The sequence below is a fragment of the Rattus norvegicus genome, chromosome 8 (genome assembly GCF_036323735.1).
Source record: "Rattus norvegicus strain BN/NHsdMcwi chromosome 8, GRCr8, whole genome shotgun sequence".
NCBI lineage: Eukaryota > Metazoa > Chordata > Mammalia > Rodentia > Muridae > Rattus > Rattus norvegicus.
The window spans coordinates 108,559,965-108,579,479 of record NC_086026.1 but is presented as its reverse complement, the minus strand read 5'-3'; the positions used below and the strand labels follow the sequence as shown (position 1 = coordinate 108,579,479).

At 45.3% G+C, this 19,515-nt stretch overlaps 1 protein-coding gene across 5 annotated transcripts in view; it reads left to right on the top strand.

Annotated features, from left to right (window-relative positions):
* Positions 1-339: 339 nt before the first annotated feature.
* Positions 340-19,515, top strand: part of Pik3cb (phosphatidylinositol-4,5-bisphosphate 3-kinase, catalytic subunit beta) — a 105,124-nt gene continuing 85,948 nt past the window's right edge. For 2 of the 5 annotated variants that reach the window (XR_005487938.2, XM_017595943.3), the window contains exons 1-2: positions 340-478; positions 17,804-17,905. The gene's annotated coding sequence lies outside the window, so the exon portion shown is untranslated. Of the gene's footprint in view, positions 479-729; positions 868-14,369; positions 14,588-17,803; positions 17,906-19,515 lie in introns of those variants that run through there. The other 3 variants (XR_010054039.1, XM_017595947.3, XM_017595946.3) reach the window with 2 other exon arrangements.

Genomic DNA, 19,515 nt, shown 5'->3' with positions numbered 1-19,515 from the left:
GGCGAGCTGGGGGCTGCAGACACCGCAGTGCTCCACGAGCCAACCCAAGCGCGCCGGCAGCGCTGTGGGAACGCGGCACAGTCAGCGGCACAGGGCGAGGCTGGTGGCACCTCCTTTCGAGGGGCGGGGCCAGGCCGAGCCTTGCACGGTGAGTGGGCGGGGCTGCCTGGAGGCGGGCGTCCGGGGATTGGCCCTAGAGGGTGGGCGGGGCCGGCAGCGGGGAGGAGAGCCCGGGAGGCTCGCGCGCGCACTCGCGCACGCGCGGGCACGGCGGTGGCGCGCGCGTGCTCCGTCGGGCGGTGCAGCGGCTGAGACGGAGCCGGCCATGGTCGTGGGCGGTGGGCGGGTGTCGCGCTGAGCCCCGAAGGCAGCAGGAGGCTGGGAGTCGGGCATGCGGTTGCCGGAGCCGGGCGGGCACGGCTGCGGGAGCTGCTGACGGCGCTGCGGGATCGGGAGCCGGTGGCGGCGCGCGGGGCAGGTGAGCGCGGGAGGCGGCGCGGGCTGCGGCGCTGGCGGCTCGGGCGGGCGCTTCCTGCCGGGCTCGGCCGCGGGCGCGCGGGCTCCGAGGTACGCGGCGCCAGGCCTCGGGCGGCGGACACGGAGCAGCGGAGGGCGCCCAGTGGGCGACCACAGAGGTCGCGAGTGCGGAACGGCCCAGCCAGTGTCGTTGCGGACGCCGGGCGGCTGTAGACCCTCAGGTGCCTCGGCTCAGCGTTCGCGGCGCAATTCCAGGCTCTCCGGTTTCGGACCGGTCAGAGTCCCGGTGCCGCCGCTAACGCGACCCGCGCGGCCTTGGCTGAAATACCCTGAAGCGGGAACTGTGAATACTCACCTCCCGAGGTTGCGGGAGACCGAGCTAACCTCGCTGTAAGTGCTTGGAGGACCGGAGCTCTTGAGAGCAGCCCGCTGCAGCATCCTTGCTGGCTCTGGCTTGTTCCTTCGTGGAGGTTGGCATTGGGGGCAAATTTATTTCCGAACCGCTCTAGTGTTGCAATAAGCTCAACTCGAGTTGCTTAATGAAGGATCCTGTTATCTTACAGCGGCCAGAGTAGGATTCTGTAGTCTGTCTGTAGAATTCTGTAGTTTGTCTCCTGCAAAGGCTGACTTGGAAACCTGTCTTGGGTACGGAGTGAATTAGTGCTACGAATCCCATCAGAATCACAGTTTACACAACGTTGAAGATGGTGGGACCTGTTACCTGACTTGCTTTGGTATTTAACCCATCTGAAGCGACACTTAAATTGTCACTTGTTACAGAGTATAAACACAGGAAGAGTATGGAAACATACTCCTTTTTTTTTCTGCATTGCTACATCCGAAGGGAGTGACAAGTGCTTTTGTAAACATCTTTGTGGGCAGTGTTACTTACTGTCTGGTGAAGTCATCATAATTAAATTAGATGAGTATTTATTCTGAAGTGCTGAATGGATGGTTGGGAATGTGATTCGTAATGAAATCTCCAAGGAGTCTGAGTTTCCAGGAGTTCATTATCACTTGCGTATTTTGGTACTATTGTAAGGTTTTCTGTTCTGTTTTGGATTTTTTTTTTTTTTTTTTTTTGGTTCTTTTTTTCGGAGCTGGGGACCGAACCCAGGGCCTTGCGCGCTTCCTAGGTAAGCGCTCTACCACTGAGCTAAATCCCCAGCCCCGATCTTTTGAGATAGAATTTTGCGGTGTTAGCCTACAGTGTTCTGGAACTCACTCTACAGACTAGGTTGGCTTTGATTCATGCTTCTTTCTCCCTTGTCCGTCCTTGGATTACAGAACTCAACAACTGTAAAGTGCTTGCTATGCAAACAAGAGCACATCCAGAATAGATAGGGTGGCATCCACTTGTTTGTGTCCCATTGCTGGGGAGGGGGGCACACAAGCGGATCCCAGGGGTTTGCTGGTGGACCTGCTAGCTTAGCAGAATTGTGGCACCCTAGGCCAATGAGAGATCCTACCTCAAAAAATAAGATGTGTGAGATGTGTGGCATTTGAGGAAGGACACCTGAGGTTGGCTTCTAGCTGGGACACACACACACACACACACACACACACACACACACAAACACACATACACACACACACACACACACACGGATTTTTTTTTTTAAAGAAAACAGAAAGCAGAACTGTGTAGAAAGTCTATAATGTGTCAAAGACCAGAGTGGCTTGGATTAGGCTATTGCCCAAGTTTCAGAAGGCAAAAATCTGAAACTGTAAAGTTGAAATTGTATTCACTAAAGCCCACAGGATTTAAGAAGCATCTTTAGTTTACCCATGTGATTCACACATTGACTAGGGCATTCGACCCTCGGGGTGTTTTTGTTTTTTTGTTTTTTGTTTTTTTCTGGGGCTGGGGACCGAACCCAGGGCCTTGCGCTTCCTAGGTAAGCGCTCTACCACCGAGCTAAATCCCCAGCCCCGAACCCAGAGCTTTTTATATTAGGCAAATGCTTTACTTCAGAGCTTGTGTGTCCCCAGCCATGTTGTATACTAAAACCAAACCCCAAAACAAAGCGGAAACAGAGTATTGCTCTGTCCTCAGGCTGGCCTGTGACTACTGTGTAGCTCAGGCTTCTTGTATCTCTGCGGGATCCCGCCACTCACCTGTCAGCCACGCCTGGTTTTGTGCTGAGCTGGAGATCAAACTTCCTGCATGCTAGTTAAGAACCTTAGTACCAGCTGGGCCACGTCCTGTCTCCGCCTGGGCTTCCCTTCCCTCTGTGTGTGAATGCAGAGGATTGAACCCAGGTCTTCGCACTGGGTGAGATGCCCATGGCTCATATCCCCAGCCCCATTTTCCTGCTTTGGTTTTTATTTTTTGGCAGGTGGATCGATCCCTGGTCAACTTGTCTTGTGAATGTAAGCAAATTACACAGAAAGCAAACGTGAATCCTGATGACCTTTTTTCTTATCCCCTCCCAAGACAGGGTTTCTCTGTGTAGCCCTGGCTGTCTTGAAACCCACCCTGTGGACCAAGGTGGCCTCTGCCTCCATAGTGGCTGCGCCACCACGGCCCAGTTATGTGCCTTGTAAGTTGTTGCTCCTGCTACCCACTATGAAAAGGCCAAGCATCAGAAGTGACATCTTGGTTTGGCTCTAGACTTTGGCCTAAGTCAGAATCAAAAGAGCTGGGATTCTACCCCATCTTTCTGAACCTCAGAATTTTCAGTGATAGACATTAGATAAATATGTGGCAGATAGGAAGAGGTAGTTTCGGTGGAGCCGCTGTAAGGAGAGTCACAGGGGACTTCCTAGGCCTCAGCCTTTTCAGGTTTTCTTCCCTCATCGTTTCAGCCTCACACCTTGTGTTGAAAACATCCCAGATCCCCGAGGGCCTCCTGGCTGTTCTTCTTCATTTCTTTACCTGTGCGCATCCTGAGTGATGTCATTTTCTTCCCTCTTTAAATATTATCACATGTCGTTGACTCAGATTTTTATCACCAGCCCTGAGCATCAAACTTCAGCTACATCTAGAACTATACATTTTTCTTTTAACTTTTTTGGGGTGCGGATCTGGATTGGATGGAGGTTTTGTGGTTCTGGAGGTGGAATCTAGTTCCATGTTCTTGCCAGGCAAGTGTTCCAACGTTGAACTACCCTTCTGGCCCCTGGCCCTGTTTCTAGGCATCCTTTTTCCTTTTTTTTTTTTTTTTAAGTTTATTTTACGGCTGTGAGTGTTTTACCTACATGTATGTTTGTGAATCCTGTGAATGTCAGATTGTCAGTGTAAGCCAGAAAAGGGCATTGGGTCTTCTGGGTCTGGAAATTGCGGATGGTAAACTTTAGAAGTAAATCTGAAAGGGTTAAAGAGCTGGTTATGTGTAGAGTAGAGGGAACAGTGAGTGAAGAGATGGTTTATGAATGCATACCTGTAATCCTAACTCTTGGAGGGCTGAGTCAGGAGAATCATCAAGAGCCAACCTGGGTTGTACATGAGTTTTAGGCTAGCATGACCACAGACAGACAGAGACACTATCTTAAAAAACTGGACCCAGGTTCTCTGCAAGACCAGTGGGTGCTCTTAGCAAACAGCCATCCCTTTAGTCCCATTTGTAGGCATTTTAAGTGTAATATGGTCAGGATTGGGCATTAATTTAGTGGAGAGAGCACTTGACTAGCAAGCTTGCAGAATGGAGTTTTATACCGTGTGTGTGTGTGCGTGTGTGTGCGCGCGCGCGTGTGTAATATTAAATAGAGAACTGACTCTATTCCCTAATCTATTTTTTACTTGCTCTGAGACAGGGCCTACTGGAGCCCAAGTTGGCTTCAAACTCCCGATCCGTCTGTGTCCCAAGTGCTGGAATTACAGGCCTGTAATTCTCTGCCCAGCAACCTGTTCGTATTAGGAGTCTTCCTCACCCCACTCTATCCTTGAGTGAAAACTTCGGTGACCATACAGTTTGTTTTGGTTTTTGCTGTGGAACCCAGGCTGGCCTTGAACTCTTGGTGATTTTCCTGCCTTGGTCTTTCAAGGGTTGTAATTACAGGAGTGCATCTATCTTTAAGTCCCCTCTTTGCCCCACTGTCCCTTCTACCTACACACCCAGCTCTTTAAGCCTTTCAAATTCACTTCTAAAATATATCAGGATTGAATTTTCTTCACATACCCGCTTGCTAGCATCTCTGTTCCTCCTTGGTGTAATTTCTCAGCTCTCTTCTCCTTCTCTCCTGCCCTCTTCAGCCCTTCCCTCCCTTGTCTTCTATCATATCTTTCTGCATCTGTAGGCTCTGGCTGTATATCCTTGCCTACACTTCCCATGTGTTGGGATTGCAGGTGCACTACCACAGCAATCAGCAATTCGTACCATTCTGCTGTGCCCATGGCCTTGTTAGCAGAAGAAAATCCAAACCTTATTTTCTTTTTTTTTTTCTTTTTCTTTTTTTTTTTTCGGAGCTGGGGACCGAACCCAGGGCCTTGTGCTTGCTAGGCAAGCGCTCTACCTCTGAGCCAAATACCCAACCCCCCAAACCTTATTTTCATATCCTCTAATCGCTTTGCCTCCTCTGTTGTCTGTGTCCCTTTCTTTGGAGACAGGGTTTCACTGTGTGGCTCTAGTTGGCCTGGACTTGCTATGTAGACCAGGCTGTCCTCAAACTCACAGAGATCTATCTCCCTCTGCCAATGGTGTGCTGGGATCAAAGGTGTGAGAACCTTTCATTGTATGTACGTATGTGTGTGTGTGAGAGAATGTATGTGTGTGGGGTGTGTGCACAAGTGTATCTGTGGCAGTAGTGTATATAATCTTCTCAATCATTTGTTTCAGTTACCACACATTACTCTGTTTGGGGGAAAATGCCTATCATCTGGTTCCTACTGACTGCTTTCTCGAGAGCATAATCATGTTGTATAAAGAGACAAATCATTCAGAGTTTCTCCCTGGATCTTCCTGAAATGTCAATCCTGGAAATTGTACAGCAGGTTGGTTAGCAAAGACGGGTCATAGAAAAATTAGAAGTGGTCCATGCCTGTAATTCCCAGCACCCAGGAGGCTGAAGCAGGATTGCTATGGATCAAAGGCTAGCCAGGGCTACCAGGTTTCTGTGACCCTGTCTCAGAAAATGGAAAGCAGAATTTGAAGTATGCCAGTCCATTGTCAAAGTAGAAATACAGGGGAAGATGTTGAAATGTAAAGTTTTAGAAGCAAAATAGTGAACAGACATGAAGTGCAAGGGGGGAAAGGCAATGACGCTTGGCTCCCCTCTCTTCCCTTCTCCTTGTATTCCCTGGTTTGCTTTGGCTGGTTTTCTAAGGAGAGCTTGTGTTCCTGGAACATCCAAAATGTCCCTGTACACCTGTGAGAGGCATCCTTCCAGTGGGAGGGGTCTTCTGTTTTATTGCAATCAAGGTCTGCCTTCCTGTAGTCCTACTTACTCTTGGCTCCACTCTGGCCTTTTGGAATGGTTCTAGCTAGTGGATTTGTTTTTGCACATATTCCATGATTGTTTCTAGGGTAAATAATTGACTCAAAAGGTTGTAGTGAGTTGGGGAAAGTCAAGGATTAGATTAGATGCACAGTTGGGATTAAATGGTCTACCTGTGCAGCCCTGGCTGTCCTGGAGCTTGGTATGTAGACAGACCAGGCTGGCCTCAAACTCAGAATAGGGAGACCTGCCTATCTCTGCCTTAAAAGTGCGGGGATAAAAGGTTGTGTACTGCCACTCTTAGGTGACGAAGGAGACTTTAAATTTAAAGGTGTTTCTTGTTACTTTGAATTGCTTTGAGATAGATCTCAATGTGTATCCAAGGCTGGCCTAGAACTTATACCTTGTGCCTCAGTCTCTGGGATATGCTGACATAGGCTTTTGGCATGCTGCCTGGCCGTCTTTTTTAATGCATTCCTTATTGTGTATGTGTGTGTCTGTGGGTGAGAAGAGGATGCCACACAGAGCACCTGTGTGGAGGGCGGGGCAACTTTCTGGAGTCTGTGCTTTACTTCTGCTGTGTGGGCTTTGAGGGCCGAACTCAGGTTGTCAGGTTTGACAGGTGGTATCCTTACCTGTTGAGCCATATCCTTGCACCCCCTTCTCCCATGTATGATAAAATAGAATCCCTGTGCATTTATTGTTAGGATGCCCGATAGTGTGGAAATTGTGTTCTGAACTCAGCCTCCCCCCCCCCCCCTTTTTCTTTTTGAGACAGGGTCTCTTACCTCTGGCTATTAAGGAGGTCAGCCTAGCCTTGAACCCACAGAGATTCTCCTGCCTCTGTGTCTTGTGCTGGGATTAAAAACAAGTACCAGCCTGACTTACTCCTAGTAGTTGAGAGGCAAGAGGCAGATGGATCAGTCTCTCAGTCTCTGTGTTGGAGACCAGCTTGGTCTACAGAGTTCTAGGACGGCCAGGACTACATAGAGAAACCCTGTGTTGAAAAACCAAACCAAACAAGAAACCATAAAGACAATGCCCTACTATGCCTGACTCAGCTTTTCTTCCTCTGCCTCCTCTTTTTTTTTTTTTTTAAAGATTTATTTATTTATTATATATAAGTACACTGTAGCTGTCTTCAGACACACCAGAAGAGGGCATTGGATCTCTTTACAGATGGTTGTGAGCCACCATGTGGTTGCTGGGAATTGAACTCATGATCTCTGGAAGAGCAGTCGGGTGCTCTTAACCGCTGAGCCATCTCTCCAGCCCCGCCTCCTCTTTTTTTAGGATTTATTTATTTGATAATGTGTATGGGTGCTCCTTTTGCATGTACACCTGCATGCCAGCTGCATGCCAGAAGACAGCATCAGAGCCACCGCACTGTTGCTGGGAGTTGGACTCAGGATCTCTGGAAGAACCGCCAGTGCTCTTAACTGATGAGCCATCTCTCCAACCCAGCTTTTCTTCTTGATCTCTCTCTTGCTTTGCGTGTGCATTCTGGGTAGCTTGTTCATTTTATTCTAGCACTTTTTTAGGTAGTCGGTTTTCTGATGACCGAGGGATGGTATTCTGCCTTTAGTGCTTTGCAAATGTAGCTCTTTCTTGATTCCCACCCAATATGCTTAATTTCATGTTCTCTTGCTGCCTCAGAAAATATGTAAATCCTTGATTTGTTTTTCTGGGGGCAGGGGGAGAGTAGGGCAGGGTCTCCCTCTCTAGTCTAGGCTAGCCTGGAACTCATAGCTGTACAATGTTAGGATTATATAAATCAGTATGTGGCCTATAAAATAGCTCTTATAATACTGAACAGATAACCTGAGGTTTGGGTCCTTAACTGGGAATAATCTCCTGCTGAGATCTAACAGTCCTTTTTTATGGTGTCATTATGATCCAGGTGTTCAGTTTCCAATCGCCCTGTGGCTTGGTTCTTCTAGTGCTGAGGCCACAGGGAGACCACAGGCAAGTGACGGTTTGCCTTACACAGGAAGGTGACCCAGATTATCCATGCCTGAACTGAGGATTAAGTAGATTAAAAGAAATTGGGTAGCAGTCCAGAAGCTTTATTTTAAACTACAGTCTATCCACATTCCTGACCGTAGTTTGTCCCCGGGCAGTTCTAGTAACTAAGAATATTTTCTAACTGTATTAATATTCACAAACTGTACTCGTCCTGTTGCCTGAAGGAATGGCAGTTGTGAAGTGGGGAAAAGGTGGAAGGCATTCAAGTAGTTGGATGACCAACCTGCATTGCCCAAATAATTCGGTGCTGACTGTGGTCAACCACAGTGATCCTTAGACTGAGGACCAGAATTCCACGAATTCCTTACCTGCTAAGCCACCTAAAGGCATTTTCAGTGGCTGTCATCAAGGGGCCAAACTCTCATTTGAACACACTTTTATATTACTAGTTTAAACAACTGGGATTTTCAGATCTGAACAACTGACATTGAAGATGATTAGAATTATAAACACAATCAGGGTTGGAGTTTGCTTCACTTAAAATAATCTATGGCAGTTTTCATAGAAATTAAGTACCCTGGAGGCCAGCCTGCCTGCCTGCCTGCCTGCCTGCCTGCCTGCCTGCCTGCCTGCCATCCAGAGTGTGAGGTACTCCCACGCCCCAGGCAAGGCCTCACTCTGGAGCTCAGGTTGGCCTGATTGGTGATCCTCCTGCCTTAGCTTCTGGTTGAGAGAAGTTGTTTTTAAGGCCAGGTCACCACTGTCTCACAGATTTCCATCAATGAATTGACAGCATTTAAAGTTACTGGTTTTGCAGTGTTGGGGAATGGCATCCAGGGCTCTCTGTGTCCTGGGCAAGCCCTCTAACAGTAAGCCACACTCTCACTTCCATTTGTCTTTGAAGCAGGGCCTTATGGTTTAGCTAAGGTTATCCCCAGAGTCAGGCTGACCTCCTCCCCTGCCTGGGTACCACCACACCCAGTCCATTATTAACTCAGGCTGTATGACTTCACTTTTTTTTTAAAAATTTATTTATTTATTTTCATATGAGTACACTATAGTCATCCACAGACACACCGGAAGAGGGCATCAGATCCCATTACAGATGGTTGTGAGCCACCATGTGGTTGCTGGGAATTGAACTCAGGACCTCTGGAAAGCAGTCAGTGCTCTTAACCTCTGAGCCATCTCTCCAGCCCATGACTTCACTTTTATTCTAGTATTTTTATTTTGTGTTATTGAGTGTGAACCCAAGGCCTCATGCACACTGACCACTAGTTACACCTCAGCCTTCTCTCTGTCCATGTCATGTCTTGATGAGGAACTTGTGAGTGGAAGGGTCTCATGCTGCCTCTGTGATGAGTCAGTAATCAGACTACTTATCACTTGTGTTTGGGGCAGAGTGAGGTGGTGGTGTGGTAGTGGTGGTGCTTGGAGGCAGTCTTGCTATGTAGACCTGCAGACCTGGCTACTACTCTGTGTGGCCCAGGCTGGCAGAACCTTCAGCATTTTTCCTCTTTTAATCTCTGTAGTCCTGGGATTGCAGCAGCACTTGCCTAGTATGAGTACCAGGAACTGAACCCAGGGCCTCCTGAGTGCTAGGCAAGCAACCTATCTAGCAAGTCACTGGCTGTATTTGTTTTAGTTTTAGAGACAACATCTCAAGTGGTTTAGGCAGGCCTCTAACTGCTGCTGAGCCTTGATCCTCTTGCCCCTTCCTCCCTTGGCTGGCATTACCGATACTGATGCTATGCCTAGCACCAGCTTTCTCTTCCAACCTTTGCCTCTCAAAGCTGTGTCTGTTTGTATAGCAAATTAGAAACACTCCCGAGTGTCTCCTACTGTATGTGGGACTAGGAGACCAACAAGAACAAATGTTTATTGGATACTTACATGTCAGGCTGTGCTAAGTGCTTTCTGTAATTTTTGTAACAACTCTCTAATGAAGGTACTAATGACATCACCACCGAGGAAACTGGAATTGCAGGAAGTTAATGTCAAATGGAGCAATGTTTTTGAGTAGTAGAGTCAGATGTAAGAGAAAAATATTGTTTTATGTGTATGGCTTTTATGGCATTTATTTTATTTCATTTGTACTGGTGTTTTGCCTGCATGTATGTCTGTGTAGGATCCCCTGAAATTGGAGTTCTATTGAGACAGTTGTGAGCTGCCTTGTGGGATTGGGACTTGAACCTGGGCCCTCCAGTAGAGAAGCCAGTGCTCTTAACCACATGTCTGTCTGTGGATCACTTGTGTGCCTGATAACCAAGGAAGCTAGAAGAGGGCATTGGATTCCCTGGGATTGGAGTTACAGACAGTTATGAGCTGCCATGCCACGTGGGTGCTGGGAATCAAACTCAGGTTCTCCAGAAGGGCAGTGTCTGAACTGCTGAGCTATGTCTCCAGTACTGAGAGTCAAACTTAAAGTACTTTTTAAAGATGTATTTATTTATCTATTATATATAAGTACACTGTAGCTGTCTTCAGACATACCAGAAGAGGGCATCAGGTCATTACAGATGGTTATGAGACACCATGTCATTGCTGGGATTTGAACTCAGAACCTCTGGAAGAACATTTAGTGCTCTTAACCACTGAGCCATCTCTCCGCCCAGAAGTATTTATTTAAGTGTATGAGTGTTTTGCCTGTACCTGTGTCTGTATCACATGTGTGCCTATTGCCTATGGAGGCCAGAAGAGGGTTCTGGTGTTACAGGTGGTTGGGAGTTGCCATGTGGGTGTTGGGATTGATCCTGGGTTCTCTGGAAGAAGAATTAGTGCTCTCAACCACTGAGCCATCTCTCCAGCCTCGAGAGTCAGGTAGGGCTGTCTGATTTCTGCTCTCCTGCCCCAAGTACATACTGCTGGGTATGTAGTCCAGGCTGATCATCATCACCACCACCACCACCACCACCACCACCACCACCACCACCACCACCGCTGAGCTTGTTTTGAACTTAGGGCTTCATTCATGTTTGGCAAACACTCTATTCGTTGAGTTACAGCCTCAGGCCTTAAATTTGATTTGTTTCCTGTTTTGAAAGTCGATGTTTCACTGTAGCCTAGGCTGCCTTGGAACCTGGGGTAATCCTTTATCCTTAGTCTCCTAAATGGTGGCATTTCATGTGTAAGTTACATACCCAGCTTCTTGTTTGTTTAGGGTTTTTTGATCCAAAGGATTTCACTATGTAGCCCTGGCTGTCCTGGAACTCTCTACCTAGGCCAGGTGGTTTCAGATTCTCAGACCTGCCTGGGGCGTGCACCACCACACCCTGACCATTTACTTTTTTGTGATATTTTCCTGGTAACCATTGTAGCAGTTCTATACTTCTTGGTCTGTTTTCAAGTGTAATTTATTTCAGAATACTTCTGAGCAGATCATTCAGACTCAGGGTTTTGTTTATGCTAGATAAGTGCTCAGACACTGAGCTATTCTCTGCACCCCCCTCCCCCCATTAAAAAACCAGTAGCAAGGAAGTTTAATGATCCAGGTGTGGTAGCTTATACCTGCAGTTCCAGCTATGGCTTACTAATGAGTTCCAGGCCAGCCAAAGCTACATACACAGGGAGACCCTGCCAACACCACCCTCTGCAAATAAAAACTTCCTGAATGTATCAAGTTAGTGTAGTTAAATATGTGTGCAGATCAATGAAAGAGTTTTGGATCAGAAGGCCTTGAGTAGTTGTTGTTTGTTTGGTTTGTTTTGTTGTTTTTGCCTTGCTAGGCTGCGGGTTGTGGATGATTTAGACATTCCTGAGCTTAATCTTAAAGTTCCGGCATAGAGGAAGGAAACAGATTTGTTGTTGAGTAGATGAACCAATGAAATACAATAGACAGGCCCTGAAATGTAATTGATAAACCGTTTACTTTAAAAGACGAATAGAACACTGGGTGATGCTGGTGCTAGCATCCAATCCAGCTTTTAATCCAAGGACTCAGAAGGCAGAGGCAGGCAGATTTCTGTGAGTTCAAGACCAGCCTGGCCTACAAAGCGAGCTCCAGTACAGCCAGGACTACACAGAGAGACCAACACAACAACAAAAACAGCAACAACAAAGCAAACACTTGTATTGTTAGATTTTTTTTTTTGTTCTTATATTCATGTTTCAGAAAGGAGATATGCTAACATCACATCTGTCATCAATAGTACTTAGGGGGTTTTCTTTTCTTTGCTGTTTTTACTTTAAAGATTTTCTTTCTTTCTTTCTTTCTTTCTTTCTTTCTTTCTCTCTCTCTCTCTCTCTCTCTCTCTTTCTTTCTTTCTTTCTTTCTTTCTTTCTTTCTTTCTTTCTTTCTTTCTTAATGTATATGAGTACACTGTAGCTATCTTCAGACACACCAGAAGAGGGCATCAGATCCCATTACAGATGGTTGTGAGCCATCATGTGGTTGCTGGGATTTGAACTCAGGACCTTTGGAAGAGCAGTCAGTGCTCTTAACCACTGAACTATATCTCCAGACCTAAAGATTTATTTTTATCATTTGAAATTACGTGTGTGTGTACCTGTTTGCATGTGGGCATGTGTATTTGAGCACAGGTGACTGTGGGAGCCAGAGGCGTTGGATCCCGCCCTCGGAGCTGGAGTCACAGATGGTTGTGAGTACTGATGTTACTACATATTTTCTCAGTTTGTGTAGACATTATTGCTCTGTGGACTTAATCAAAGATAGACTTCATAAGCCTGATTTGTTTATTTCTTTATTGTCAATATTATTATCGATACTGGGTCTTTTGTAGCACTTTGGATTTCTTGTAGTCCAGGCTGGTCTCAAACTCTGTAATAGCTGAGATTTATTTCGAGTTCCTGATTCTCTTTTTCCACCTTCTAAATGTTGGGATTGAAAGTATGTTGCCCTGCCCGTCTTCTTTATTTGGAGGGGATCTCCTAAAGGTTGCCTACAGTGTACCCTGGAACAGTGGTTGTCAGTTGACTATCAAATATTTACATTACAGTTCATAACAGCAAAATTACAGTTATGAAGTAGCAACGAAATAATTTATGGTTGGGGGTCACCATGGACTGAGGAACTGTATTAAAAGGTCGCAGCATTAGGAAGGTTGAGAACCACTGCCTTGGAAGAAGTAACTGCAGAAATGTTTGGTTTTATGTTTTTAAGACAAGATCTCCTTCTGCAGCCCATGGTAGTGTTAGTTAAACTTCCTGTTCTTCCAGTTCTGTATCCTAAGTGTTTTGTTGTTAAGAATGTAACATGAACCCCAGCAGAAGTTAATTAATTAATTTTAAAGATTTTACTAATTTGTATGTGTCTGCATAAGGGGATTGAACTCTGGGTCTCATGGTTTCACACAAATCCTCTTAACCACTGAGATGTCATTTCTCCAGCCCAGAATTAAGATTTCCTTCTGATCACCGGTATTCATTTACTCAAGGTACTACTAGCTCATGAGTGTGAGCAATGGAGAAAAAATACGAATGTGTCTGTGTACATAGACATTAAATAAGTAGCTAGTACTAAGGAAAATGTGGGCGCGACATGACCTTGTCTGTAAATGATCTAACCAAGTGGATGCCTTCCTTCCCCACACAGTAGGCACTGTTGGTGAGTTGACTGATGAGGATATAAATCATCGGAATACCTGATTTGTTCCAAGGGGTCGAGGCTTTCTTGTCTATGAGCTAAAGACTTCGCAAATCACAGTACACGGTTGCTGCATTTAGAGCTTCATTTTACAGTGGAGAACCGAGGCGTAGAGGAAGCTGTCAGCCGTGCTGAAGGCTGCAGCGCCTGAGGTCGGGGGGAGGGCTCCAGTCTGCCAAGCCCTTTCTGTAATGGTTTATTTTCCTTGGATCGAGTGTTCAGCTGGTTAGTGAATATATCTTGGTTCATCACTAAGGTGCTAGGGTAGATAGATTTATTTGTCACATTTATTTTGGTGTGTGGTGTGTGTGTTACTGAGAATGGAACAGTGTGCGCCTCCACACTCTGCCACTGCGGTAGATCCCCAGCCCGATTTTTTTTTTTTTTTTTTTTTTTTTTTTGGTTCTTTTTTTTCCGGAGCTGGGGACCGAACCCAGGGCCTTGTGCTTCCTAGGCAAGAGCTCTACCACTGAGCTAAATCCCCAACCCCCCGATTTTTAACATTAATTTATTTCGTTTATTTTTGGTAGTGACCAGCCCCTCAGGTGTCATATCTGCCCTCTTCACTGACCTGCAAGCTAGCCCTGTTTATTTTATTGTTATACTTTGATGAAAAGTTCAAGTACACATTGTATTTCACTAACACCAGATACTTGTGTTCTCTTAGTCCCCAGTTGCTGGGGTTCTCCCTGCCTCATCACTGCCCTCTCCCGCCCTTTTAAGAACAGTGGTGCAATTGTTCCTGGGCAGAGGTGGGTGCTTTTCTGTCAGAGGACTGGAGCTGTGGGTGTTCAGAGTCGAGTTGCCTTCTGGGGTCAGCTTTCCTTGCTGCCGTAGGGCAGAGCTTTGAAGGTCTGATCGACTGTATCATGCCAGGTCTGAATGTATTCTTTATTCTACAGCTGGCTTCGCTTCAATTTATCATGCGTTTCTTTTATACATTTCTTAGCTAAAGAATTAGTTGTGGGAATGTCTACTTCATCCACATACACTTTCAACATTAGAGCATGTGAGCTTTTTCCTGTGTTAACTTCTTCATGGAACATTTGTTGAGAGGATATGCTTATGCTGTGCGAAGCATTGGGGATGCAAACCGATGAAGGTTCAAGAGAGACACAGTAGACTGAGTACATGGACAGCGTTAGTACCAGTACTCCAGAGGCAGAGGTAGGTGCCTGGTTTAAGGCAAACCTGGTTTACATAATGAAACTACCTTAACAAAAGTTTTATGGGCTGGAGGGATGGTTCAGTGGTAAGAGCACTGGTTTATTTTCCAGAAGACCTAGATTTGAGTCCCAGTGCCCACATGGTGGCTCCCAACAGCACGGAACTCCAGATTTGGGGAAACCCCACACCCTTTTCTGATCTCCTTGGCACCAGGCACATATGTGGTACATGGACATACATGCAGGCAAAACATTCATACACATAAGTAAATAAAAAGTTTTAGCCAAAATGGTGGGGCCTGCCTGTAACTCTAGCACTTCCGTGGTAGCGGTTGAAGGATCAGGAGTTACTTGATCCCTAGAGTTGAGACCAGCCCGGGGCACATGAAGCCCTGTTGTAAGAAACCCTCACAAACATTTTCTGTTGTTTGAGAAGTCTTACTCTGAGACCCTGGTTGGTCCATAGTGATTCCATATGTGTAGACCAGGGTAGTCTCAAACTCAAGAGATCTGTCTCTACCTCCTGGGTTCTGGGATTAAAGGTGTGCATAACTATGCTTGGCCAAAAAAGTTTTGGTGTAAAAATTTGGGTTATTTTCATATGAATACTTTATCAAGATAATATTACTTACTAAGAAGATAAAGTATTAATTACTAAACATAATTTTAATGGGGTAGGGAATACAACCTAATTCTTAATTGCTATGTTCAAGGCCCAGGTTAGGGCAACAAAATAGAACAAGAAAAAAGTTTTTCTTCTTTTAAGGCAGAATCTCATTGTAACCATGGTGGGCCTGGAACTTGCTTTGTAGACCAGGCTGGCCTCAGGCTTGCAGTGACCTTCCTCCTCCTGCCTCTTGCATGGCAGAACAGTAGCAGAACTGCCAGTTTTCTGTGATTCCCAGAGAAACCTTATATGGAGCCATAACCCCCAGTTTAGGAAACTGTGCTCTAGAGGCTGGAGAGATGGCTGAGTGGGTAAGAGCACTGGCTGTTCTTCCAGAGGATCTGGGTTCAATTCCCAGCACCAGCATGGCACCTCCCACCTGTCTGTAACTCTAGTACCAGGGCTTCTGACATGCTCACACAGACATACATGCCGGCTTTTAAAACACCAATGAGCAAAAGGTAATGATAACATTTTATTTTTGTACATATATGTACATATATATGTATATGTCTCTACATACACACACACACAGAGCTGTAGAGAATTTTGTTAAAATCCTATTCTCAGCTTCCTATGTTTAAGAATAGGTAAATTTTAGCTCATTGTAGTAAGCAGGCTATATCACTATATTACTCATGGTAAATTGGACAAAAGAGGGAATGGGGACCATTTGTGTTTGTGGCATATGTGTTTGTATATCTCCATGTTTATTCGAATGTGTGTACATGAGTTCAAAATCATTGTAGGCTATGTGAGACACTACTGTCAAAAACCGAGAAGGAAGAGTATGTGAAGAAAATAAAGTTAAGTCTGTTGTTAGTGCATGCCTGGAGGCCGAAGTCGGGAGCCACATGGGAGGTTGAGGCAGGAAGACTGAGCTAAGTAGTCAAGTCCAGGTTGGAAATGCATTGAGCTACGTCTGTCTTACAGATTGTAAAATGGCTGGGGAGGTAGATAGATAGGGGCTGGGAGGGTTCCTAGAGAGGCGCTGGGGTCAGTCTGACTTGTTGTTTTGTTTGTTTGATTCTGGCATAGGGTCTCACATAGCTCAGATTGGTTCCAGACTCATTATGTAATTGAGGATGACATTGAAATCATAATTCCCCTGCCTTTACCTTTTAAGTCTTATGACTACAGATGTATCGTACCAGGCTGGGCAAATACTTGTCCACTTAGTAGACTTAACAGAGAGTTAATGTCTGGCTTCAAATTCAGAGCTTTGATTATATCTGCCTCCAGGTGCTGGTTTTAAAGACATGTGCCTCCAGACCTTGAGTTAGTGTCTTGAGTGTGGCTGACACCTGGGGCATGTCATCTGTGTAGTTACACAGGGCTCCTTACTTGAGGAACTGTGCTTAATCTAATGCTAAGCGATCTCTGTCTTGAAATTCTTAATTTTTGAATGAGTAGCCCTGCATCATTCATTGATTCATTGATTTTGAGACTGGGTCTCGACTCTGTAGCCCTGACTGGCCTCAGACTCACAGAGATCCATGTGCTCCTGCATCCTGGGTTCTAGAATTAAAGGTGTGAGCCACCATGCCTGGTTTACACATTAGAAATTTTTTAATTTTATTTTTATTTAGATTTCTGCCTGTCCTTAGCTATGTGCACATGACTGCAGTGCCTATAGAAGCCAGAGGTGTTTGATTTCCACAGAGCTGGAGTTAGTTGCCTGGTGTTGGTACTGGGACTCAAACCTTTGGGTTCTCTGGAAGAGCAATACTAAAAAAATTTTTCCAGCACTAAATATTCTTACAGAGATAAGAGATTTACATTTAGAATTAGCCAATTGGACTGTGGTGATCACGGCTGTGACAGTGTCCAGAGAGTCCTAGTCAGGAACCAGTTGAATGGATGCTGCCTTGCTCTATTAGACTGAACTCAGGGTGTTGACCTGGGTGATACCAGTGTGAACACAGCTTTCACATCCTGTTTGATCTGGTTGGCCTTGACGTCTTCAGTGAGCATAAGGATGATTGTCATCGTCTCTCAGTGGTCAGAAGACACCTCATGGTAGCATAGCGGTTGAGCTTTCTTCTCCTGTGAGATGATGGATGGGCCACCAGAATGGGCACAGGCAGGTGGACTCTGCTCAGTCAGTGTTCTCGTCTTCTGCTTTGCTTTGGGTTTAGACACAGTTCCTTCTAGAACCATCTTGGGAAAATGATCTTACATTCTGTTGCTTTTTTTTTTTTTTTTTTTTTTTTGAGACAGGGTTTTACCGTATATCCCCACTGGCTTGAGGGGTCCTGCACTTTTATTTTATACTACATTCTATAAATTATTTTTTTAGATTTGATCTTGAATATGTAAACCCACTAGTGTAAGGAAATGGTATCCGATTTTTTTTAAATGTCCCAAAGCTGAGAGCATTGGAACATAGATCCTAAATATAATAAGTTTTCAACCTTGGTAGATCTTTCTCCCAAAGTATTAAACAGTGTGTGGCTATAAATGGTCAAGTGACACACATAGGTAGTAAACATTTGACACTGTCTGTCCATTTTGATTAATACTTTCTATCTTCAACCTTTTATTTTGCAGTCTGTCTTCCAATCTGAAGAAGTCTTCCATGAGTACTTCACATTTAACAATAAGTTATATCATATATTCCTAGAAGACTGAAATGGGGGCTGTGATTTTGAGGTAAGTGTCCAGTTTTGTAGATTTTATTTCTTTTTTTTTTTTTTTTTTTTTTTTTTTTTTTTTTTTTTAAGATTTATTTATTTAATGTATATGAGTACACTGTCGCTGTCTTCAGACACACCAGAAGAGGGCATCTGATCTCATTACAGATGGCTGTGAGTCACCATGTAGTTGCTGGGAATTGAACTCAGGACCTCTGGAAGAGCAGTCAGAGCTCTTAACTGCTGAGCTATCTCTCCAGCCCTAGATTTTATTTCTTAGTCTGTGACAAAATTGAATATAGAAGGAAGGAATGAATATTGGTCAGCTTCTGACTCTTTTCAAATCTCTCGAGACACGGTTTGCATTTTGGGTCCCTAAGCCTCATTTTAAGGTGACCGAGATTTAGGGCCCCTTAAATCAGGGGTTGTTTGTGTGCTTCTTCTGTTTGTTGATATTTTAGCCCAGGCTGCTCTGAAATTGACTATGAAGCACAGGCTAGCCTGGAACTCGAGTTCCTTCAGTCTCTAGAGTACTGGGATCACACTAGTGAGACACAGACAGTACTGAATGAAGGCGATTTTTATTATTGTTATTGGTTTTGGAGACAGGGTTGTTCTGTGTATCCCTGGCTCTCTGGAACTCGCTTTGTAGACCAGGCTGGCCTCAAACTCACAGAACTATGCCTACCTCTGTCTTCCAAGCCCTGGATTAAAGGCAAGTGTGATGGTGGGCCTGCCTTATTATTGGCTTATATAAAGATTTATCGGGTGATAGCGTTGCTAAGAGCACAAAGCCATTTCTAGCTCAGATAACAAAAGCAAAACAGACTGCTGTTATTTATTTTTTCTTCTTTTTTTTCCGGGTCTGGGGACCGAACCCAGGACCTTGCGCTTCCTAGGCAAGCGCTCTACCACTGAGCCAAATCCCCAACCCCTGCTGTTATTTTTTTTTTAAGATTTATTTATTTTATGTATGAGTACACTGTAGCTATCTTCAGACATGTCATTAGAGGGGATCAGATCCCATTACAGATGGTTGTGAGCCACCATGTGGTTGCTGAGAATTGAACTCAGGACCTCTGGAAGACAGTCAGTGCTCTTAACCACTGAGCTCCACATTGCTGTTATTAACAACCTATGAGTTTGAATACTTTTTTTTTTCCTTTTTTTCGGAGCTGGGGACTGAACCCAGGGCCTTGTGCTTCACACTCTGCCTCTTGAGTGCTGGGGTTAAAGTCCTGCACCACTTATGCCTGGCTAACAGGCTCTTGAAGCAGTCAGATGAGGGACATTTTTTTTTTTTTTTTTGGTTCTTTTTTTTTCGGAGCTGGGGACCGAACCCAAGATGAGGGACATTTTGAAGGATGATCAGTGTGACTCAGGGATAGTAATAAAGCACATGATATGACAGTGGCGAGGGGAATACCAGGAGCGGAAGGAAGGAAGAATGATCGTGTGGGGTGGGTTATTCATTTGAAGTATGAGCTCATCCCGTAGCCCAGGCTGGCCTCCACCCAGGGCTGCCTTCCTGCCTCAGCTTCCAGAGCACTGTAGTGAGACATGTATACAGCCACTGTGCCCAGGAGCAGGGCTAATGTAATTTTCTAGGTGCTACAGGTTTAATCCAGT